The sequence below is a fragment of the Cheilinus undulatus genome, linkage group 16, assembly GCF_018320785.1.
Source record: "Cheilinus undulatus linkage group 16, ASM1832078v1, whole genome shotgun sequence".
Lineage (NCBI taxonomy): Eukaryota > Metazoa > Chordata > Actinopteri > Labriformes > Labridae > Cheilinus > Cheilinus undulatus.
In genome coordinates, this window is record NC_054880.1 from 23149186 (window position 1) to 23174072 (window position 24887).

Sequence of the window (24887 nt, forward strand, 5' to 3'; positions counted from 1 at the left end):
TTTTTCTCAAAATAGCCAGCCATTCCTCTTAGGAACATGATCAGAACTTGCTTTGCTCTCAAACTGATTCAGTGTTACTGAAGAAAAACATGTGCCTGATTTTTTCTTTAAATACATGGCAAGAAAAGACTAGGATACTTGAATTTACCCTACCATAGCTGTAATAAGTTTAACATTTTTTTTTAAATCATAAAAATAGTCAAAAGGGCTGTAGAAAAATGCAAAAATATAATTAGATATTGTGCAGAGTTTTTAAAACTCAACTTTAAAGTTTTGTTAGACAAATATTAAAACATAATTGAAAGTGCCACAGTGATAGTCAATGTCATATATTTGTCGATGATTTATTTGGCTTAGTGCCATCCGTGTAAATAAATGAGATCACGCTCTGTCACGTGCGGAGTGATGTTCGTGCTTCCAGTGGACCACATATTTAAGTTCTTGAACATATAAATAGAAATCATTGAGATGACTGTTACTTTAACAGTCACTGCTCTTGTTTTCAGTCAAGTTTTAAAACAGTGGCTGAGTGTGTGTCTCTTTAAGAGTCAGACTTCTTTATTTTCGATGAGTAGTTGATTTAGTTTAGTATCAACCGTGTAAATAAGTCAGATTATAGTGTGTGTCACTTTAAGACTCAGTCTTCGGGTGGCTTCTTGATATTAATAGAGCTGCTGTGTCTTCCTCCTCTGACGTAATGCCCACAGCCTACAGAGAGACGGGCAGAGAGGTCCTGTCACAGCAAAGCGATAACACTAGTCTGTACAAAAAAATAACAGATAACGAGCTGCTCTGCTTTGATTTGCTTTGACCAGCAAATCCGGGCTCTGGGGCAGCCGAATAACAAACTATAACATCGGAATATTACAACACCTAACTCACTAATCAGTCGGTATCAGTGCTGCCGTGAAGCCTTAACTATCTCTCTTTCCCTCCCAGACCAAAGAAAAAAAGAGAAAGCCAAGACAGTCACCCCGTCCGACATCATCAACAAACAAAAAGCCCACAAAGAGACGAACCAGCCAGCCAACCAGCCAAGCAGCCAGCCAGCCACCATCTTAACAGGCTGCTGAAAGAGACACACACTGAGAGAACAGAGGCTAATGCTTATTTTGATCAACAGGTAAGCAGCACCAAAAGAAACACTACTAACACAAATGCACACCATGCATAGCATACAGCCCTCTCTGGTGCAGTGACATTGTAAACGGTTAAAAAATGCACCCGCGATGCACGGTTGGAGTTGTAGATGGCGAAATGCATGCTCGCGGACAAGTGGGAAAATCGTCTTAAAAAGGAAGCCGGGTTTTCGGTGGTGCGTTTTAGGAGGCAAAATATTGCTCTGTTAGCCGTTAGTAGTTTTACGACGGGCAGCAGTCGGTTTGCGTCTTATGTAACTAACGGCCTGAGCAGCGTCGGTAAGGAAGGCTGCTGAATGAGAGAGAGGAAAAGAGCAGCACCGCTTTGAATTCACATGGCAATTTACATTTAGGTTAGGACACCCAAACGCCACAGAAATACAAATTGAGGGGGCTACTGGGGACGGCTACTGCTTTGATTTGAGACTTGAGTTTGAAGGCAACAGCAAAGGGACGTGGAGTGACTTACTCGACTCAAGTAGGTTTGTTTCTTTAATAAGTTTTGTTTCTCGTTTTTTGACATTTATTTACGCTTAGTGGCATCCTCACCGAGCTGTTACAATGCGCAAAGTTTGGAGTGATTTTCTCACTTCAAAGTAACACTCGCGAGACTGCGGTGTTGAACTTTTAGTTATTATCATTAATAACTTTTCATAACTTTTGAGAGTGCAAACTTGATACTCAAGTTCAGACTTTTTGGTCCTCTGAGTGACGCACGTCTTAGAGAAAGAGGGAACGAGTTTGGAGCTGAAAGACGAACACAGTTAGATGCTTTAAGTTTTCGGAGGCTAAAAGTTGACAAGTGTTGCAGCTCAACATCAAAGAGGTTGTGTTTATCCAGCGGTTTACAGCCGATATGGCGCTGTTTTTGCACCTCTTTCATTGTTAGCGAGCTCGCGAGCGCATGGTGGATGTGAAATGTCGTAAAAGATTCCCCCTAAACATCTTGCCTTATCAGCTTAAAAGACCAACTTATTAGCTCACATGTCGCGCACTTATTTATTTGTTGTTGTTGTGAAACTTTCCCTGAGTGATGCCGGGAAGCCTGAGTTGCATTTCCACTCAACTTTGAAAAAGTTGCCCCCCCCTCTGTTGTAAGTAACTGTGATGTTCCTTTGAGATAAGGGAGCCGGGTAGGCATGACAACTCTGTGGGGAGAGAAGAGTATGTGAAGCCAGTACAATGAGGCACACACTGCAAGGAAGCTTTTTACATAGTTCTTCACAGTTCTTCAATTCTGGCCCCCAAACAACTGCTTATGTGTGGGACGACTTTTATTCAGCAGATAACCTCAGTAATATTCTAACTCTTGAGCAGGCATGTGAGGCTTTAATGTGACTAAACACTTGTTCAGAAAAGTTAAAAAGTGGACCGTGACAAATTTAATTTTCAGATGAGTCAGAAAACTGTGATGTCTTTTACAAGAATCCTTTAAATGTAAACAAATATTTATTGTATGCTTCATTGCACTCCTATAATACTGAATTTCTATTTTAGAAGAGAAATCAAGAATTAAACTGATATCCTTAAAAGTTTTGAATAATTTGTACTTCAAAATTTCCCCAAAAGTTATCCGGGACGGCTATTTCTTCAGTAACTTTGGAAACTTTTTTTTTTTTTTTTAAAGTTTTGAGCCTTTTACCCATGGGGAAATGATATAGTCAAATCCCTGTTCATAAAATGCGAGGATTTTGAAAAAAAGAAACTGATGTGTGAAACTTTTGGAATTTATTTTGCTTTTCATCACACTATTGCAGCTCTTTGTATTTGATTGAACTTTCTCGGCACGGAAGTTTTGCATAACCAAAGTCTTCTGTAGTATTCAGGATGGTAAAAAAGAGCTTTCGGAATTTTTTTCTCGACTCAAAAGCCTTCGAAAAGTCACAATAGTTGTTCAATTTTAATAGGAGTAATATTTTTTAAATAATAGAGCATATAAAACTTTTCTGAAAGTTTTTCTAGTGCTATATATCTTTCTTGTTATATAATAAGCATTATCCATGAGTTGTGTAGTTCAGTACTCTTAACAATAATAAGGTTAGAATAAAATGCTTTACTCAGACAATATTTGTATTAAATTTGTAATACTTTTCAGTCAGTTTGTTCAGCCTTATCATGTCCATCTAGCCTGTTGAGGTTTGTTTTTAACACACTCCTGCCTCATACGTAGTCTCTCTTTTATCGTTCAACAGCTGTACGTCCAACTATCGCCTGCTTTAATCCTTGTTAAATGCCTGTATTCAACTTTTACTTACTTTTAATAAGATTCTCAAACATTTTGATAAAACACTTGAATCAGTCAAGCACTGTAACTTCAAAAACTTTTTCCTCTTTCCAGACACTGGATATTATTGTATCTTATGGCCTTGTTCGTAGCTGCTATTAAACGTCAAAACAGTTGACGACTTCCTAAAGAGAACCTCTGCTTGTAAAACTCCTTCCCGTATGTGTGTGAGAGACAGAGTGGGAGAGAGCACCACGGCACTTTTTCCTGTCTGTGTGTCTGTGGAGAGAGCCATGGCTTACTCATATGGCTGCAATATGTGAAGTCTCTGCGGTGGAACTGGGAAGAGAGAAAGTTTTGAGAGAGAAAGACAGAATCAGTGAGGGAGAGAGAGAGAGAGAGAGAACACATGGAGTGAGGGAAGTCAGAAATGTCCTGTTCAACTAGCTGGAATGTATCTCCTGTGTTTTATTGATGGTTGGATGTTCTGTAAGACACGAGGAACAACTGTAGTGATTTTGTGGGCTGCCATGCAATTTTCTTTGGTCGTTTCGAAGCAGCGCTGCATCGCAAGGGGAAAAAAAAGTTTGAGATGGAGAGAAAGAGTCCAGGCGGCTTGATGCTATGAGCTAGGAAATGTGTGTTAAAAACTGTATTTTCTGTCACACTCCTCCAGTTTTTGATGTAAAATTAATAACTAAGCTTTGCTACATCTTTATGAAGCATTGTGACAAAATTCCTAATGTTGGTGTCATTTTCAAAAAAGGTAAAATCAAGGCAATGAAAACCAGCAAAACAAACATTATAAAAGCTTTCTTGAGCTAAATTGTACAGTTCAATACTTAAACCTTTATGTAAATATTTGGTGGAGACCTTTTGCAGTAAAATTCATAAACTCACCTGTGCTGTGTAAAAGTTCATCTGAAAAAGTTTACAGGATTGATTAAGTTTCTGAAACTTTTGCTCAAATGGTACAGTCAATAAAACGTGCTGAACTGAAACAGTACCTCGTACATGAAACTGTAGCTGTTTTAGGGCAGCTTGGATTTTATTTGCATCACAGTACCTGCCATTATTACAGAGGAGTTTCAATAATAACTCCTAGTTTATAACCTCACTCTCTCACTTACTGCTGTCCCCTTTTCTCTTTATAGTCTATGCGTCTTTTATCAGTCTTTCATAATGTACTTTAATGATTGGAGGCCTATTATTACGATTATGTAAAGCTATATTTTGTGGGTAGGCTGTGTCTTAGGCTGCTCAGTTATGGCAAAATTTATAATCATGATTATTTTGGTTGGTACTGAGAACATGATTATTATACCACTATGTGTGTGAGTTCAGAAGATTGAATAACGTCATTATGCAGCCAGAACCAGAGTGGTTCTATAAGAATGAGGCCTTTTTACCTTCTTTGTTAACTAACTTCTGCCCTTCTGCCATCTTCTTCAGCTCTCTCGCTTCTCAAACTGATCAGAGTATGTGCCTTGGCTCTCTCTGCTCCTCACTTAGATTGAAGTGAGAGCTGTTTCGGTGGGAGGAGCAGAACAGCGACCGTAAAGGAAGGGTGCACTTCCTTTACCATCCATGATAAAAAATATGGGCGAAACAAGTGCAACGCAGCTTGCCATACTGTAATCGTTTAATCTTGATTATCATGTTTTGTGTTTGTAGGAAGCCAAAATTGTAATTGCGATTTAAACTTAATTAACTGCCCAGCTCTAATTAGCATGTTAGCAAAGTAGGCACTACTCTCCAATCTTAAGGTGTCCTTGAAAGCAGGTGGGTCAGAACCCACTAGTTGGTCTCAGAGCTGTTTTGACTGGATGTAACTGTGTCGCTGGGGGAAAGAAAATTGTGACAACAAGTCTATGATGTATGGAAGCTCAAACCTGACATGGATACACTTTATTTTACTCCATTTTGCTTTGATAAGTATTTTTTCAGCTTTCAGCTTGTTTATAGTATTATGTTATGATAATAGCTGGTTTTCTCATATGTTAATTACTCAAGATTTCAGCAGAATAAAACGACAGAGTAACATGAAATTTAAGCATACGTTTAATTCTCAGGATTTTGTAACTGCAGTTTATTTTTAAACATCTTCATTTTTTTCTGCCTCTTTGTTCAATCATGTTTTGTCCCATTTAAGGTCCGAAATGCCCCGCTTTTTGTTAAAAACATCTGAGTGGTTGAAAATGTAAGAAATTTGGGCTGCATTTTCTCATTAAACAGTTGGTAGTGGGCCCTCAGGCTGGACTAGTTAACCTAATATTTTGTATTCTTTCAGTTTAACCAGCTAACCGTTTCTTGAGTGACTGTAAGTGGCACCAGATGTTTACTAAAGCCTTGATTTTTGCTGTTGGAAAAAAGTTTGACTTTTGAGTTCTTCTTTTGAGCTTTTTCTTGTGCAATATAAAAAGATGCATGATGCAAGCTTTGTTAAAAATAAAGCACAGCTGACATTTACAGAGCATCTCAAACCTCCGTATAAAGCTGCTGCATTACAAATTTGATATTTGCAATAAATCAGTTACAGTCATGTTACAGATAAAAAAGATCTGAAGGGATATGTTTCTTTTAAGCTTTAAATTGTTTTCCGTCATGTGTAGGCACAACTTTCATCTCTTTCCTATTTCTGATCCCATTTATTTTTGAACTGCCTTAACCCTCATTGTGTCCAATAAGCAGGAAAAGATAGCATCTATTAGAGCAATCAGCCGTTGTTCATCTCAGCGCTGCCTGCAGTTCAGATAAAGGAAAAGCTCCATTTGTCACGGATAGTTTATTTAAAAGAAAAAAGAGAAACCTTTTTGTAAAGCTTCTGGCTCTCTTGGTACATGTCTCTGTGGCTTGCACTCCTTTATTACCCAGTCACTTGTTTTGCTCATATCCCAGAGACACAATTCTAACTTATTTCACTGTCTGGAGGCATTGTTTTGGCTCTTTCATTGCTTTGTATTAGCTGCTTGTAAGGACGATGATATAAGGATTTAAGCCTTTTCTTCTATTACATTTACTGGAAGTCACAGTGGAAAAGAGTGTCTGCTAAATGCCTAAAATGTCATCCCTGCTCTGTCTGTGGTTAGCACAGCCTTGTTTAGGCTTGACTTTGCCTCTAATGTCTTTGGTTTATTTTAGACTTTTAAGTCTGTCTTTTAGACGGCCTGCTTCAGATAACGAGCACATGGTCTTAGTTTAGGGTGAAATGATTCTTTTTTCCTCCCGTCTTTTAGTGTTTTTGGGACGGACAAATCCTAAATATGGGACAGTTTTTCTGCCTTTGATCTCAGGGAGTAAATAATCCCTGTGTCACGATACAGTGGAGGCTGATAAAGTGGCAGTGGTTGGGAGGCTTTAGGCGTATAGAAGTAGAACGGGATGGCAAAGTAAGTAGGGTAGTCTTGTGGCTAAAGAAACTAAGGTTGTAAGACAAAAAACCCTCACAACATTACATTGCTCTCCATAAGTTTCTGCTACTCTTCGTAACTTTTTGTCAACTGAAAACTCTTTGTAACTTCTTTTCCCCTGTTGGCTCTTTGTAACTTTGTGTCCCTTGATTGGTCTTTGCAACTTTTTGTTACTTCATGGTCTTTATAATTCTGTGTCCCCTATGGCTCTCCATAACTTTTTGTTACCTGATGGCTCTTCGTAACTTTTATATAACCTGATGGCTCTTCGTAACTTTTTGTTACCTGATGCCTCTTCGTAACTTTTATGTTACCTGATGGCTCTTCGTAAATTTTTGTAACCTGATGGCTCTTCGTAACATTTTGTTACCTGATGGCTCTTCGTAACTTTTTGTTACCTGATGGTCTTTGTAAGTTTGTGTCCCCTGATGACTTTTCCTAACTTTTTTTCCTCTATTGGCTGTTGGTAACCTTTTGTCAACTTAAAACCCTTTTGTATCCCCCCCCCCCCCTTTGGCTCTTTGTTACTTTTTGTCACTTGATTGCTTTGAAGCTTCCATCTGTGGGTATTATTCAATCATAAACAATAAATACTAATACTTTCAAATACTAATTTAAAAAAGCACATCCCCTACTGCTGATACATTGTAAACATGAGAGTTTTTCAGATCTGCCAATACTGATAATTTCCTTTCTTAGCTATTGTTCATTGATAATATACTGATAAGACTGCGCATCCCTAGCTGTATTTAATAACATTACTTTAAATGCAAACTTTGTCTCCTGTAGTTTTCTGTCAAAGCTTGCTTTCTTTGTCCGTGATATGTTTTGAGTCTTGCCTGCTTCTTTTGGTGTTCAGTTATCAGTCATTCATGAGAGAGCTGACCTTGTATAAAACAAAAAAGGATTATTTTTTTCCTGAAGGCTAATCAATAAATCTAATTCTAATTAAATATGAACAAATGCTCCTTTGTTCTGTGCTGGTTTCTAAAACGAAGGTATTCTTGAAAGAAAGAATATTCAATTAAACTTCACAATGGTGGGTTTTTGTGTACATTTCTCATGTTTGACAGCTCTGACTTTATGCTTTTATCCAACAGTCACAAGTTACACATTTTGCATCCATCCCAAACATTCTGCACTGATTGTCTTCAGATTTCAACCTCTCTGCCATTTCTGTCGAGCTTTGACTGGTTCTAAAGAGACACAAAAAAGGCCTTGCATGTTTTTGAATGTTTGTCATAATGAGAAATATGTAGCTTTCCTATAAACAGTGGTCAGTACGTATCTTGAAACCAAATATACTGAGTGTGTTTGGTCTTGGAAGTCTGATCCGATTTTGTGCGAATAAACAAAGCCGGCATGTGTTTTTAATGTTCGTGTCACAGAGGTTTTAATAAGAAAAGTTTGGAAGCTTTGGCTTATTTGCATGAACTCTTTGTTAAAAGACGTTTCTCAATATGTTTGTATTGAGACCAAATATAGTCCAGAAGCTTATTTACACAATTAAAATGTAGTTTAATTTATTGTATCCACTGGCCTTGTTGTAATAATAAGTTATAAAAACCATCCTCTTTATGGCTTGGAAATGAAGCCCCACTTTAAAAGAGGTAAAGCCCAATTACAAGAACTGACGGTGATAAATAATGAGCCAAAACCTGCAGCAAAAATCATTAACGGGGAATGGAATTGCTGGATCAGAAGGGATGCACTTTCTTAATATTAAATCCAGTCATAGGAAGACTATTCTTAAGTAAACGGAGAGCCCCAAATGTACCTGCAAATGTCATATCAGGACCTCATGGGTACTTTAGCTTGTGAACACTGCAGCCAGAATCTTTTGTTTGGGTTGTTTCAGGTCTCCTGTGCAGTATCCCCAGAGTTGTCAGAGTACATTTAATACAGATGTGGATATAAGAGTCTGTTTGGTTACCTTTAATATGACTCTTAGAAATGTATTAAAAGTTAATCCATCACAGTAAACAAGCAGCCTGAATTTGTTTTAAAGGTCATTTAAGCATTTTTTTTCTCTAACAAGATTCAGTTTTTGCCTATAATGCTATAAAATGTCAAGCTTGTCTTATTTAGAATTAAACCAGTGGCATAAACAAGGAGATATAAAAGGCTGCTGAGGTTACAGACTACTTACAAACTTTGTAACATTAGTTTTTTTAAAAGTGGCAGCTTTTTAAAGTTACTTTTCTTATCCTTTTTTGCCCTAAGAAATACAAAAAGGTGTTAAAATGCAAGTTGAATTGATGTCAAATTGTTTGGAAGAATGAGATAAAATAGAGTAATACAAAAGCAGTGTTTTGTAAGATTATAAGAAGCCAGCTTAATGGCTGGAAGATGATTCTCAAAATGCAGGTACATTAAAAAGCCAGTCTAGGCACACTAATGTATGTAGTTAAGGGAATTTCTTTGATTTGAGAGTACATCAAGCTGCGAAAGTGCATTCAAATTTCACTGTGAAGTATACATTTATACACTGTACTCAAGTGTTCCATGAGTGCGTCTTCATCTGTGATTTTTTTTTCTACAGCACACAGCAGGCGTACAGCAAAAATTATCAACGGAAAATGTGAAAGCGGCATAAGTGGCATAAATTTGAATGTGATTTATGTTGTAAGCCTCTTTGTGTCGAAGCTGAAAAGCCTGTGCGGCATGCAGATGGAGAGACTACCCAAGCATTTTCCTCAAGTGAAAGTGTGTTTAATTCAGCAAGACTTTACGTGAGTAGAAGTTTGCAGGTTTTATGTGTTTTAATTGAGGGAGCTGCATGGGTAGAAGTTGAATGAGGCTAGGTTCGATGAAAGAAAATCATTTGATCATGAATAACTGAATCATACACCTGGTACATTGTAGTTTTTTTTGAAAGTTTAGCAAGTGTGTTAGATCAACAAGTTATTCTGTGCATGACTCATAAAGCTACAATAACTATCCCCCCTTGTGCTACTAACAAGCCAAATTTAAATCAATTAAAAGCATGACTGACACCTCTGTGACTCTACATATTTCACCGAAATGCAATCCCATCTAAAATGAATGAGAATTGCACAACTTCTGATGCATTTCCTACAGTGTTGCCTTCCCCTCCAGACAGATCAGCATTGTTGATTGAAGGCTATCAGTTGTTTAACAGTCTTTTAGCGCTTATCTCCTTCCGTTGTGCTCAAATCTGTCTCATCTGTTATGACTCACTGATTGTTTATTTCTGAACTGGTGGTTAACTGTCTTCGCTGTCAACAGTCAAACCAAGAACTCATACGCACTCTTGCATAGATGCAGTCAGATTTCATGTCTGACAAATTAGCAGCTTTTTCATGTCTGTGTTTGCTCTTTTTCCTTCTCTCTCACTCCGTTTCTTTATCCCTAAATCTCTCATTTTCAGCGCATTTGACGACATGAAAGACTTTAAGCATCACGTGTGCCTGATCACACTGTAAGCACTGTCAAAATACTTGATTTACTCGCTCGCAAATTGCATTGAACTTTTGTTTCAAGTGTAAATACACGCTGACGTTTGTTTGCAATTGTGAGCCCTCTCAAGTCGCAATAATATGTCTCCCAAGATTTGATGTGGCACTTTCTTCTGCGCCTTTTTCTTGTGCTCCTATAGGGTTATCGCTAGAGCCGGCCTCTTTGTGCACATATAACATTCATCCTTTAAGCTGTGACATGTTTTTACAAACTAATGTGGCTTTATGTACTCTCCCTGTACTTTGTGTCTGTGTGGAAGACAGCAAAGTTTGAGACTCTGTTTTATACCTGCAGAAGAAAGGGACTAATTTTGAAACTCTTTGGCCCTCTCTCTCTTTCTCATGCGCACATGCAGCCCCATTAGTATTGTAGTCTGGGATCTGGCTAAAACATCTGGTGGCTGAGTAACTTTTCAAAGTAGTCTTTGTCCTCACTGTGTGTTCATGACTGTGTGTCTCTGTCGTGCGTGTTTGTGCATGTGTAATAAGGGGCAGACTTTTTTATGGCGTCCCGTCAAATTAAAACTATGATTTAAACAACTAACATATTTTTTTTCTTCGGTTAAGCGAATCGCCACACCAGACCCTGCAGATTTTTTCTGCATTTTTCTGGCTGTGTTTGGACTTTAGTAGAAAAACATTAAAATACAGATTATGGGTGGATTTAGAAACTATAATTCATGAATAGACAGTCTGGCCCGTTGTGTTATTTTATTCATGTAACTTTGGCGAGCCGCTGCACAGCAGGGAGACAAAAAGAACGGAGCGCTGGGAGATATGACACCCTACAAATTCGCCTCCAGTCCAACTTGACATTTTGACCCAAATCTGAATGAAGCGGTGGAAAGCAGTTAAAAACAGCAAGCTGCTTCACCTGTGCTCTGCAGGGTGGGGCTGGGCTTGGTTTTTAAGTGATGCTGGCGTAGCAGCTCTGGGCTTTAGAGGATACAGCCCTGCAGACATTTAGAGCTGATGCCCTCAGGGCTTCTCTTCAAACCATGCACACTTTGAAAGACGCAGGGATTTATCTTCTCTGACTCCACTAAAGAGTGCTTAATCGGCATATTTAGATGTGTAGCATCTTGTCCTGGTTCTAAAAGCTTGGTTTTATGTGTGTATGAAATATAATTGAGGGTCTTTGATGTTGAACGATTCAGTTAACTTTGGGCAGATAGCCACAACCTTTTGGTCCAGGTAGATGTTTTAGATTTTGCTCACTTGACTTTCAGTTGCACTCCATCAAATTGCAATCGGAGTCATCTTGGGTGCTGTTGAATAGTTTTAACAGTGAAGGGTTCACATTTAAAGTGGTTTCAGGGGCCAGGTCCTAATACACTTGACCCCAAGGTCTGATACAGTTTGGTCAATATGAAATCAGTGTTTATTCGTTGACTAAAACAACGACTAAAAATGTTCGTTGACAGCCTTTCTTCCATTAGAAAGACTAGACCAGGGTTCCCCAATTAGTTTTTTCAGGGGGCCAAAATTTTCGCATTTTTAACATTTTTAAGACCCACTGATGCTAAATTTACAAGACTGGAATATTCATTAGAAACATTCATTCAACATGACTGTTAATGACTTTAAAATGGCAACCTATTGTCCACAATATCTGATCAGACCTTAAGATTATTTCACCCGACTTAGAATGAGTGCAGAGTCCAGAAAGAGAGTGAGAGGAGAAGATATTTCCCTGACTGCTGTGCTATTACTGCTCAAAGAGCTATAAATACTCACCTACTGAGTGAAAACTTGACTTATAGGTACATATAAGTACATGTCTGAGCCACAACAGTCGTTCTTATGCATGTCCATTCTCTCTGAGTCCCCCTGACTTCCCTGCACACGTCATGAAGTGGCGCATCAAAGTTATGTCTGTAAGTGCTGCACCAAGACCAAAAATGCCGATCTCTCATGTCATAGGACAGCCTGTGTCCAGGTTAGGAATACATTTTCAGTTATAAACAGTTTGTTTTACTGTTATGAGAGTAATTTTTACCATATTTTGACGAGACCTGGAGTTAAATACATAGGATTTATAAACTATGTCCCGTTTAAACGTTAATGATCGAGACCATAATTGCCCGTCTTGTTGACATAAAATTAAATTGTATGTAAATAAATGTAGTTGATATTAGTTTGGCATTACAGATTCTTTATAATGAGGGATTAAATCTGGCTGACATTGAACTGAATCACCAAAGTGAGATACGATGTCTGCATTTGGGGCTGACAGACTGTTACGCAGGGAAAGTGTTTGCTATCTTGAGAGCAGCTGTTTAAATCCCCCACAGGGATAGAAGTTTAGTTTTACAAGGCAAAAACTCTGACATTTGTTAAGGTCGGAGATGCAAAAAACCTATCAGAGGTGCAGGAAGGGCTGGACTCTATCGGAGTTCGTGCAGGTGCGCACGGTGGTTAAATTCTTCATCTTCAACAAAATAATCAATAATAAATTAGACAATAAATACTTCTCCTTCAGTCTTAATGCAGTCATGCAGTCTGTATCAGCCTCTTTTTGGGCAGCATGTTTGCAGAGTTGAGGTGATGAAGCAGTCTGCTGTGCGTCTTTTTACGATGCTCCTCCCTGTTCTAAAGAGAGTTCAATGTACCATATCTAACTCATTTATTGCATAGTATAACGGCCTTTCCTTGCTATAATTATAGAAAGATCATGAGAAATGAGTGAAAATTTGTATTTAAAACACCTAAGAGGGTAAAAATTAAAAATTCATTTATTTTTTAAATTTCCGTCTTTTTTCACAAATGTCTCGTGGGCCAGGTGACACTTGCGGGCCGGAAGTGGCCCGCGGGCCGCCATTTGGGGATCGCTGGACTAGACTAAGGCTAGCCAGAAATAGATCTTTGAGGACTAAAACTGACTAAAATTAAGGTAAGTTTTCATCAAGATGACTAAAACTAGACTGAAATGTAATTTAGTGTTTGTTTGACATTCAGAATCCATGGTATTTGTCCACTGTGGCTAAATCTGTCAAAATACAATGCATCTGTAGCTGTTCTTCCTCTCAGCTGTAGAGAGCAGGGACCCCAGGTTGGCAGGGTGCATAGAACACACAAACATGACTTGGTACCAGATTCAGGCGAGACACTTAGTGCTTGGCCTGAAAGTATAGACTTAAATGTGAGGTCTTTTGACAGACTAAAACTTGAATAAAACTGTACAGGACAGAAATGACTTAAATGTGACTTAAACTAAAAGGCATTTAATCTAAGAACTAAGACTGAGACTGAAAGTAAGAATAGCTGTCAAAATTACCGCTGGTGTGAGGGCAAGTCTACAGTAGGGCAGCATGACCCCCTTCAAGAGGCTGTTTCAGGCACGATTCATGGGAACTCGGGCACACTGTCTAGGAGATGTGAATGCAACAGGGCCAGAGAACTGGGTATCATCAGCATAGAGTTATGAAGTCAATTTTAGATGTGTCCTGTCTGTTCAAAAAGTTGTTGCACAGCATGGGCCCTTTTCATCCCCTGTGCTCATGGTAGGTGGGGAAGTAAGAAGAGGGTCATTGCTGGTATCATGAAAATAATAAAAACACCCATAATAGCCTGCAGGATGGACTCTACTGTATGCATAAAGCATAACAATATGCTGACTCCTGTGTTTTCCATGGTTGTCTTGCTGTATTTTTTTCCTGGCAGCTTTTCAAACCAACTACAATATGCCACTGCTACTTGCTGTGTCCATAACAATTCCAAAGAAGACCTGCAGTGGAGAGGGGTATCGATCTTTAATCAAGAACCAGCAAGATATGATTAAGTAGTACAGTGACTTTATTGTTTTTAAGGAATTGATTCCGTATTATGCTAAAGGGGTATTTCAGTGTTTTTGAAGTTGGATTGTATGAGGTAGTTGGCAATAGTAGTGCCGTTAGCCTACAGAGATTTCAGTGAGAGTTGCCCCTACAAATGGGATGCACTTGGGGAGCTGGTGCCACAGCCAGGTATAGATGCTCAACATCAAAAACAATGCTGGCTTAATTGCATGCTATATCAAACATTTTATGAGCATTTCATTTTTCACCCAGTAAGCCTCTGTGAATGGCACTGTGTTACTGTGCGAGCTTTGGCTACCAGCTATGTGCTCTTTTGCCTCACTGTATCTAAGCAGCTGAGAAAAAAACACACCAAATAAAGCTCAGTTTTTTTCAGCTCAGTTGTCCACCTCAGCAGCTGGAACAATGTTTTCAGATGGTAAAAATATCATACTGACTGTAGGTTGTCTGATTATCCACTATTAGTGGCATAAAACGACAGCCTTAAATTTACCAGGATGACGTTTTTCCATTCAGGTCTTCTGGTTGGAGTCAGTTTCTCTAATTTATCTTCAGTTAAAGAAGGTCCATAAAACACCAGGATTCAACAAGGCAGGGAACTCTGGATGGGTAGTGATGCAGGCTGCAGGACCAGCGTTAATTTTGGCAGCTATTTTTATTTTAGGTGTCGTTTTAGTCTTTAAATGAAATGCATTTTAGTTTTAGCCATATTTAAGTCATTTCGGTCCTTTTTAGTTTAAGTCTAGTTTTAGTTGACGAAAACTCAAAACATTTTGGTCTAGTTTTAGTCCATAAAAAGTCCTCACATTTTAGTCTTTACTTATAGCCCAAGCATTTATTCTTTTGCCTAAATCTGGTAGCAAATCATGGTTGTGTGTTCTATGCATCCTTCTAAACCTGGGGTCCTTGTTGTCTACAGCTGAGAGGCAGAATAGATATACATAGATGCATTGTTTTTTGACAGATTTACCAACAGTGGAGAAATATCACAGATTTTGAATGTCCAACGAAAACCACATTACATTTTAGTCTAGTTTTAGTCATCTTGACGAAAACGAAACTTAGTTTTTGTCAGTTTTAGTCATCACAGATCTATTGTTAGTCTAAGTCTAGTTTTTGTCATGGAAAGAAAGGCTGTCAAAGAACATTTTTAGTCATAGTTTTAGTTAACAAAAAACAACACTGTGCAGGACTTGGGTGAAGTTGGAAAGATATTCACTGCTTCGGTCTTCCTGGGCCAATAATTCACCAGCAGAACATCACATTTACAAAACCCACACCTTTGTCCAATCTGATACCAATGTTTGAAATCAGTCAAGTAGATTGCCAATTGATAGAACCAGTGCAACGTTACTTCCTGCTCTCCAAAGTGACCAGGCCCCATCAGTATCAAAGCCAGCTCCATGTTTAAATGGAAGTAGATTGGGAAGCACTGGTAGAAATTTTCTGGTAATTTACCACATGGTTTTCTTTCCTCAATTGATGAAGGAGAGTAAAGAAGAGCTCTTGTCTTTGGGCCAAAACAAGAGAGGATTATAGCTATCAGAGACTGGGAAGTTACTGCATTTGCACTGATTTTAAGATTGCGATTGCTCTGCAACAACAGGAGCTGTACTGCTTGCCTATGAGCAGATTTTCACACATTCACTGGTGTATTAATGACCCACGAACTATTGGATTTGGACTCTGAATAACTGTACAAGCATACGGCATTTATATTCTAAGCTTTACATCCTGATGACCCAAACTTTCCCATTTACCTCCATTCATTGTGATGGAACATTTTCACCCAGAAAAGGGCCGGACCAAAATTGTTGGGGCAAAGTATCTGGATGGGTTGAAGTTATCAATACCAAAGGAGTTTCCATCACTTATTCACCTTTTCCACTATGCCAACATTTTCTCTCATGTTAAACCAAGCACAAATAAAAATAGATTTTCTGATTCAAATTTGTTGCCTCATGTGGACAAAGAGGTGCATTTTTTCTTGACTAATCTCATCCTGGTGCTTCATGTGGAGGCAATGAATTCTGATGAGTAATCTCGAGCTGTGTCTTGAGAGTCAACTGTATCGGTAAACAGTGAGTCTTAGCTATTATTACCTATTATTGTACCTATTTGGTGGAAACAGTTAAAACGTTAAAGTAAATGTACAGAAATGGTTTAAGTCATTGCTTATTATAGAATTGCTTTAGTTATCCATGGGAAGGTCTCAGTTTTACTTTGTCTGCTTTGTAACCATCAAAAAACTCCTCACAGGAGCCTTCAGTTTGTTTTTTTTAAAGACAGACATGTTATGGTTTTGTATGTTTTAAGATTAATCACTAAGGTAGGGTTTTGCTGTTTTTTCCAGGTTAATTTTTTTTTCTTTGAGATAAAATCTAACCTGTTTTTTTAAACCAGACTGTAGCTCCTCATGCCTCACCTTCATGTCCTGAACCAGCATCTGAAGACCACAGAGATTGAAGAAACTGGTCACCCTCAGCATGTTCCTTATTATAAAAGCACAATAACTGTGATTGTCAGCGAGTTTAAAAAAAGATCCCACTGTAAGGGGAAGAATTCGCCTGTGAAGGATCAGATAAGTGATATTTGTCATGGTCAGCATGTTTTTTTTTAATATCATCTCACGAAAAAGAAGAAACTTCTGGCTGCTCAGAGCATGTTAAAGTGTGTTTTTAAAGTGTCTTCTGGGTGTGAAGAAGTGGACACATGGATAGATGGATGATAGGAGGAGGGAGGTGGTTTCTTTTTTGAAATGGAAATGAAGGGGGCACACATCTGGGGGTCTTTGAGACTTTTGTGAGAAGGTGGGTTTCAGAGGCCCTCAGTCACTAGTGTGTATATGTGCGTGTAGACAGAGGGGGTGAGGGCTTTAGGAAGAATGGATAAAAAAAGAGAGGAGGAAAGGACGGTTTTTCATTTCTGGGGAGGTGAGAGATAAGGAAAAAAGAGGGTCGCCTGTTGGCCTGTGGAGAGGCAGAAAGAGGGATGGATGAATAGATTAATGGATGGAGGAAGTAAGACAAAGAAGCAGTCTGTAAAAGTAGGATAAAAGAGAGGAGGAAGAGGAAATAATTTGAACAGTAAGGTGGAAATAGATCAAGAAAGGAAATAAAAGAGGATGAATGGACAGAAGGACGGATGAGGAACGTATAGACCCTGAATTTGCATAGACGCAGGAGAAGGAGGAGGAGTGGGGAGAGCAGAGGGGCCAAAAGATCACTCACTATAGTCGAAAACTTTACGGCTGACAGTTAAATTTACTCTGCTCCTGTGTGTGTGTGTGTGTGTGTTTGTGTGGGTGTGTGTGTCAGGGTGGGGGAAAAGCTCAGTGGGGGGCTCGGGGTTTGTTCTGCAACATGGCTTTTAGGCTTTTTAGTGCTTCACACTGAAGTTCTGCCTTTTTTTCAGATGCTGGTTTCACATAACTGTGAGAATCTCTCCTTTTTTACTCTTTTAAAGGAGTCAGGGAGTGACTTCAGTGATTAGGTTTTATTCCACTCCCATATAAAAATGTTAGTTTAGTCGCTGCGTTGAATTGGGAGGAGGTTTGAGGAACCAGCTTGGATGACGTGCCTTGACACATCAACTGTAACTTTTGTGATCTCTTCAGTTGGCCACTCCCTCCCTGCTTTTGTTCTTTTATGTACATGGGCATCTTAAAAATTTAATACCTGCGTGATATCAAGAAATGCATGCCTTCCTACATTGCTTTTGAAGACATCTGAAGCACACTGGGGTAAAACTTTATTAATTGAACCTTTTGGGATGTCTGTTGTGAAGTATGATCAAAGAGGTTTGTTCAGACCTAACAGAAACTATTCAGGATTAGTTTGACAAAGTGTGAAGAAGAGAAGTCCTCTGAGTTTATCTTGTCTGGTACTTAAAGCAACTTGAAATAAGGCGCCAAGTCTTGAAGGAACAGATAAAACAAGTTTGCTTTATTTTTCAGGGTCAGTTTAGTTTGGTTGCTCCTCTAAGGCTTTGAAAATGTTTGATTCCTCTACACCTTTAGGTACTCTGTGTTTTAAGCAATACAATCTCTGTTATTTAAGGTTTGATATGATAGAAGAGTACAGAAACAGAACAACTACAGATATTCTGCTATTTTTAACCAAATGCTGTGCAAAAGAGAGGGTGCATTGTCTAAACTGTACAAAAATAATGCGATTCAGACAGTGAGGATGCTGAGGTGACCTACAGTAACTGCTGCACCTGGTGGCGATATGCCCCTTTTCTGCTAGATAATCTATTGTGTTAGAGCCAAATTTTGTGGTATTTCAAGGGGTAATTCAAGTTCAGTTTTTCTGTATGGGTAGTAGGTGTCACTGCATGACTGCTTATTAGTTATAAAACTACGGATTGTATGTCCTGGTTAGGTTTGTGATCCCACAATGGCGAAGGGTTTTTGACCCTATATTATGGAAATTGTTTACATCGTTGCCTTGGACGATGAATAAAATTGAATTCTTTTAAGCATACTGCCACCTGGAAGATTGTCAGCAACCACACAGACATACCCTCAGGTGAAGATGTGGAGATGTATCCATCTGCTTTGCAAGGTTAAAAATGGTCTTCTGCTGCAAAGAGTAAAAATGAAATGTTGTTTCAGTGGCTCTGTACTGAATTGAAAATGTAAAAGGAAACATTGGGTCATGTCCAGATAAGGCATGGGCAAGGTCAAAGTGAGAGAGAGCGAGAAAGGGAGCTGCAGCCGCTGCTCCAAAAAAAGATAACAGAAAGAAGTTTTGGAGTCTCTGTGTAAACATTATTAGCACAACATGAAATCAAATTTCTTTTTTTAATATTAGGAAATTTTGGACAGAATAAACAGACCCACTGTGCACAGGCTTTTACAGTTACTTTTTTTTGCTAACTGCATGTAAATGTACTGAGTGAGCAGGAGTTTGCCTTTGATTCTTGGAAAAAGAGATGCAAAAATATTGGTTTTTTGCTGATATATGCCAATATTTACAAAGTAAATTTAGCTGATACAGATATTGATATTAGAACGTGGTTCAGAGATCCTTAAAACACATAATTTAATATCTGAGAATGTACAATGAAGTCCTTAAAACAACCTTTAAAGTGTAAGGAATAAGGATTAAGAAAGAAAAAGACTTCAACTAATGTAATGCCATTGGTTTAGCCAAAAACGACAACATTTTTTGTTCGTGTGGCCAATATTTACAGCTGATATGGGTAGATTTTTAAGGGCAAAATATAGACAGAAATTTTTCACAACTGGCCCTACCCATAATTCACTTTTTAAGCTAATATATATCATACTGATAATATCATGCATCCCTACTGGGAACACCTGGTGTTGGGTTCCTATGACCTCTTTTTTGTTTTGTGGTATTGGTACAACTATTGATATCGTTTGATTTTTCTTGCATCAAATCTTATTTATCAGTTTTTACAGTATACTGTTTTTTTTTTAAGCTAATCCTCAGAAGACATTTAAAGGAGATGAGCTAGACCTAGAATACCTCAGAAGGCAAGACTGACCCCTAAATTCCACTGGACGTGTTTGGTCTGTCTCCGCTCTGTCACGGCAACGAAGCCAATAGGTTTCACATAGGTTTCCACTCACTCCGCTGCACTGCATCAAAAGAAAGAGAAAAATCCAAGCAACTTCACCCTTCTAGGACTCCTGCAGTTCAGAACAACAGCTTCACACGTGTTTGTTACATGTTCACAGCACTTCAGTAGTGTCTTCTCGCACGGCCAAGGGTAATTCTGTAATTACCATGTGAATTTTTGGTCTTGTGGGTCGAGCGGTCCGTTGATGCTGCTCCGCGCTCAGCGATGAAAAAACAGTCAGGGGGTTTGACAGATGTCTGGGCATGCTGTCAAACTGCAGCACAGCTGTGACAGACCAGAGATGGACCCAGTGAAAGTCCCAGGTTAAGCATGGAAGGTGATGAATATAAGATCTGAAAAATCAAGGTAGGATTGTTAAGTATGTGGGACCCAGTGGGACTACTTTTCAGCCATTTATTTGCAGCTCATGTCTGAAATCTAAAAGCCAGAAAGATTTGGGGTGTTTGTTTTTATACTAAGATCAACTATCAATTAATCAGTCCACATTAGCTTTGGTAACATGGACCATTTGCAGTCAGAAAAAATGCTGGTCTGAATTAAAAGGCCTCATGTAGACATTTCATTCGGAATGAAATTCTCCGAACGGCTCATTCGAAAAGAAATTTCATTTCGATCATGAGGGGTGGTAAATGCTGATAGTTGTTGGATCAGCATCCATGAAAACACTTGATCTAATTGCCTTGGCCTGTTTGGGGTGATATTAAAAAAAATAATAAATAAGAGCGATCTGATGGTGTAAAGTCACAGCGGTTTGTTTCAGAATTTCTTCAACGGCAAATTTTAGAGCAGTTTTATTCACATCTGTCATCTGACAAAATGACTTTATCGAACTAAAGAGCATAACTCTGAGTGAGCAATGAGTGAAGCGACAAGCTTTCTTATTATCTATCCTTTAAGTTTTCTGCAACATCACATCAAAGAAAGCCGACCCATTACCTGTCTGCTCTCACTGCTGTGAATTCCCTGCATGAGAGAAATAACAGTGACTCCTTGTGATCATATTTAGTTTAGAACTGACATTAAAGTCCACTTTCTGAATGGACTCCAGCCGCACATTGACATCACTGCGGCCCTCAAACCTCCAAGTGCTGCCTCCCCCATTGTGTTCAACTGGGAAAAGCTGCTTCATTTGGCCGGTGTGCGGATAGAAAGCTCTGGAAAGGAATATAAAGTCAACATTGTGGGTAAAAACGTTCCGTTGTGTGTCTGTACATGTACGCGAAAATGTGCGTCTTAAGTTTGTCCAGACATTTTTCCCGCCGTTTGCAGGAAATGTCCGATTCTGCAGGAGTGGAAAGTGTGTCTGTGAGCTTATATATATATATATATATATATATATATATATATATATATATATATATATATATATATATAGAAGAGAGCGAGAGTTGTGTTGAGTGTGTAGTATGTTTTTGCCCATAGATGTGTGTGTGACTGACGTAATGTTTGAGCTTACCCAGACAGGGACAAACCAAACACTCGTGCATACAGGGTTGTGTGCATGTGTGCACGCTTAAAAATCATCAGATTTGCCTGGCAGGCTTCAGCAAGCTGGTGAGGTGTGTGTGAGAGCATAAAGTGTGTGTTTCTGGCAAGACTGCAGTTTGTTTTCCGTATTTTTTTGGGGAGGAAAGACAGCAATGCAAACGTCAACAATCAGCATGTTGATTTATGCAGCTCCCAGTTCCTTCCATTACGCCTACAACGAGCTCTGAAGCCCAGTTTGTTCTCCATTATTTTTGATGTATGAGAATCTTAGCTGTGGAGAGCAAGGTCAGAATCAACAGGCCTGTGTTGATTTATGCAGCTCCTGGTTTCCTGCTACTATCGTACATCAAGGGGGGGGCAACATTAACACCGTCCATGAAGGCAAATGTGGAGACTGTGTTGGCTGTGGTTGCTAAGTTTTTCTCCTTTACCAGCCACAAACCAAACTGTGTGCAAAAACAACATTTTTATTGCAGCTACTGAGACCAGTCGAGTCTAAGCTAGTTATGAAACAGACAACTTAAGTAGAAATTGAAGTAAATAAAGTGATTGCAACAGTATTATATTTTCTCTGCAATATATGGAGAGTATTGTGAAACTGATGAGCCTGTGTGAGGTGTTCTGATTTATTTGCACAAGAAAGTGTCAAATGTCATATTTCAAGTGGTTAAAATCTGCAGGTATTCATTACATCATGATCCCTCTTTCTCTGTCTCTAGGACATCGACAGTCCTATTAAATTTCACACAAAGGAAAATGCAATCACACCGCTCTTAGTTAAAACAAAAAAAGTCATTATTCTGAAACCGCACAGCCAGCATTTTGACATAAATCAATGAACACTGCCTCACCCTTCAGATCTGCTTCATCAAACAAATACTCTAAATTCAGCCTCCACAAGGGAGAAGTGCACTAATATCATAACTTTGATTATTAAGTAGGCACTAAGGCCCAATAAGAGGAACACAACTTTGACAGGGAAGTGTCAGTGTGCCAGTAACTTGCACATGCAGCTGTGTTAGAGTCACACTTTAAAGCTCTGGGTGTTTCTTGCTGTAATGAAAAGAGCAGACCACACCTTTTACCAGCTTTAATCTCGACAGCTGAAAGATCTGGTTGATCCAGGTCTCTGACAGTGTTAGCAAGAGAGAGATCCTGTTATAACAATGTTTGCTTGTCTCCCAACAAGTTTGATAAAGCGCTGTTGTTTTAGTTCACGTGCAAATAGCAGCTGACTACTTCTAAAGGCCGGGAAAATTTACATCTCCCCAACAGGCAGAATCTCTGTGGAGAAGGTGAATGTTTGAAGTAGAATATTAAGGAAAAGGCTTCATTACAGCTGTGGTGCATGATTTTAGCACTCTGTTGTGCCTTTTTTAGTTAAAATGTGCAAAACCAAGGAGCTTATGATCATTAAGTTTGTTTGAATGACATCAGAGATACCAGCAGGAAAAAAATATTAAAACTGGAATGAAGCAGCTAAAATCGTAATGAATAATATCCTCCAAAAACATTTGCAACATTTTTTTTTATTTTTAAGTTTGGCCAGAAAACATCACAGACCCACAAGAGTGCAGATCGGTGTCTTTGAATGCTATCTATGTTTTAATTTTAAAATTCCAAATGTTCTTTTACTATCACAGAAAAGCAATGACTCGTCAAACCAAGGCTGTTCATACGCTGTTTCTGCTTGAAACATATATAAATCTAAACAAGTCATAGAGGTCAGTGAAGATAAATCCACTATTAAGTGCTGATTTAAATTGCTGGTTTGATTCATTTCATTTTTTATCGAAATTTGAAAAGTATTCTGGTATCAGCCAGAAGGAAATATTGAGTAGAATTGAAATATTCTTTATGTAGCTATTTTCATTTCTGGGGTTTGTTTACTAAAGAGGTCCCTTCTGGGAGATATAGTGGCAGTATTTCATGACCAAAAATTAAGAAGGCTTTTTTGATCAATAAAGATTGCATGTTTTTCCTCTCCTTAAATGACAGACAGCTGTATCTTCTATCGCAGTGGTTCTCAAGTGGTGGGTCGAGACCCAAGAGTGGTTGCAAAGGAAAAGAAAGTGGCCAAAATCCTTGTACAGAATCCCTAAGTAGATACAGTAAATTCATACATGTTTTTTAGGGTTTCCTGTGATAACAAGTAAATTTATAATTAAATCAACTTGTTTGTCTCATTTTCTTTGGATAACACAGCTGATGTTGCCAAGGTAATGAAGAAAGTCCTTGAGAAATTACCAAATTTTCAGGCTGTCTCTGGAAAATGATGTAAAACAGCATAAATGCATGCACATGCTTCTGTAATGATGTGTGTTTTAAACATTTCTTGCCCTGTCTCTGACCAGTAAGGATGTTTTCCAATTTAGGGAACAAACTGTAACTTTTTTTATTAGATAAATTAGAGTGGTTAAACTTTTTAAAAGTTTTGCAGTTTCTCTTAAGGAGGAAGTAGTGGGTCCTGAGGCCTGACCAGTTGAGTACTACTGCTCTATTGGATTCAGTTTTTAATAGATGACCTGAAACAATTGGTTCTGTAGATTTTATTAGCTGTTTATGTAAACCTCTAGCCTCTTTTTATGAAACATTTCAAGAGTATTTTTACAGTGTGTTTTATGGATAATGGGAAACAGACGTGTTGCCTGCAGCGTTAATTTTGGCAATTTAAGTCTTACTCTTCAGATTAAAATGTCTATAAATTTTGGTCATATTTTAGTCATCTTTAACCTTTAAAGTTCTTGTAGTTTTAGTCATAACAACTCAAATAATTTTAGTTCAATAAAAGTCCTTACTTTTTGTCAGAACTTTAAGTCAGACATTTCACCTCCTTAAACTGACATAGTGAGCCAATTTGTGATATAAATATGAAAATAAAACACTCAAATTATGCACAATCTGCTTTTTTTTGTCAAAAAACAAATTCAGTCATACACCTAGTTTTTCCATATTAACACCACTTGCCTGTTAGCCTCCTCCTCTCCTTTAAATTCTGCTTTTGATATTAAATCCATGTTGCAGTAGTAAGAAGTAAACAACTGCGGGCAAAGGGCGTACCTGTGTATTGCCTCAGACATAGTCAGGTTTCAAATTCAGTTTGTTTTCTATGATCATGACAACAGGATGATTGAGGTGAGAGAGCTAAAGAACATGACTAAAAGGCAACTAGTAGCTGACAAAAGGGGAAAAAGTCAGTCATATGGGACCACTGGTTTTGAGGTGTCAGGTCTGAAAAAGAGCTAAATAACATTCATGATTGTGGCTGTCACTGAAAGCAACATGACAAATTTATTTCAGTCAAGAAACACACGATTTGCCATTTGAATATTTTTTCTTTATTAGCAGTTATCATAGCACTTTTACAGTACACGGTTATTTGCACTTTATTTCTGTTATATATATCTGGCAGTGTGGCTGTTCTGGGATCCCCCTGCCCTTCCATGAGCCTGCTTGGAAAGCATCAAGTAGGACAAGCACACGTTCCTGATCTTCCTGTGCACCCAAGGCAAGCCTAAGGCAGAGAGAGAAGCAGCAAAAACTCCATGGTAGAGCAGGCATCAGTGACAACAGAATGACAGAAGCAAAATAAAGGAGGAGCTGGGGTGGAGGAGGGTTGCAAAAAAGTGGCATGCAGAGGGAGCAGTGAAGAGGGCAGTGCAACCTGAGTGCAGTTAGCCAATAGTGTGCTTAGATGCAAATCAGCAGGCCATCAGCAATGAGTTGTGTTTGATTATTGT

At 38.6% G+C, this 24887-nt stretch overlaps 1 protein-coding gene across 3 annotated transcripts in view; it reads left to right on the forward strand.

Annotated features, from left to right (window-relative positions):
• Positions 1–811: 811 nt before the first annotated feature.
• trps1 (trichorhinophalangeal syndrome I) overlaps positions 812–24887 on the forward strand; it is a 176849-nt gene continuing 152773 nt past the window's right edge. For 2 of the 3 annotated variants that reach the window (XM_041808723.1, XM_041808725.1), the window contains exon 1: positions 812–1123. The gene's annotated coding sequence lies outside the window, so the exon portion shown is untranslated. Of the gene's footprint in view, positions 1124–1470; positions 1618–24887 lie in introns of those variants that run through there. The other variant, XM_041808724.1, reaches the window with a different exon arrangement.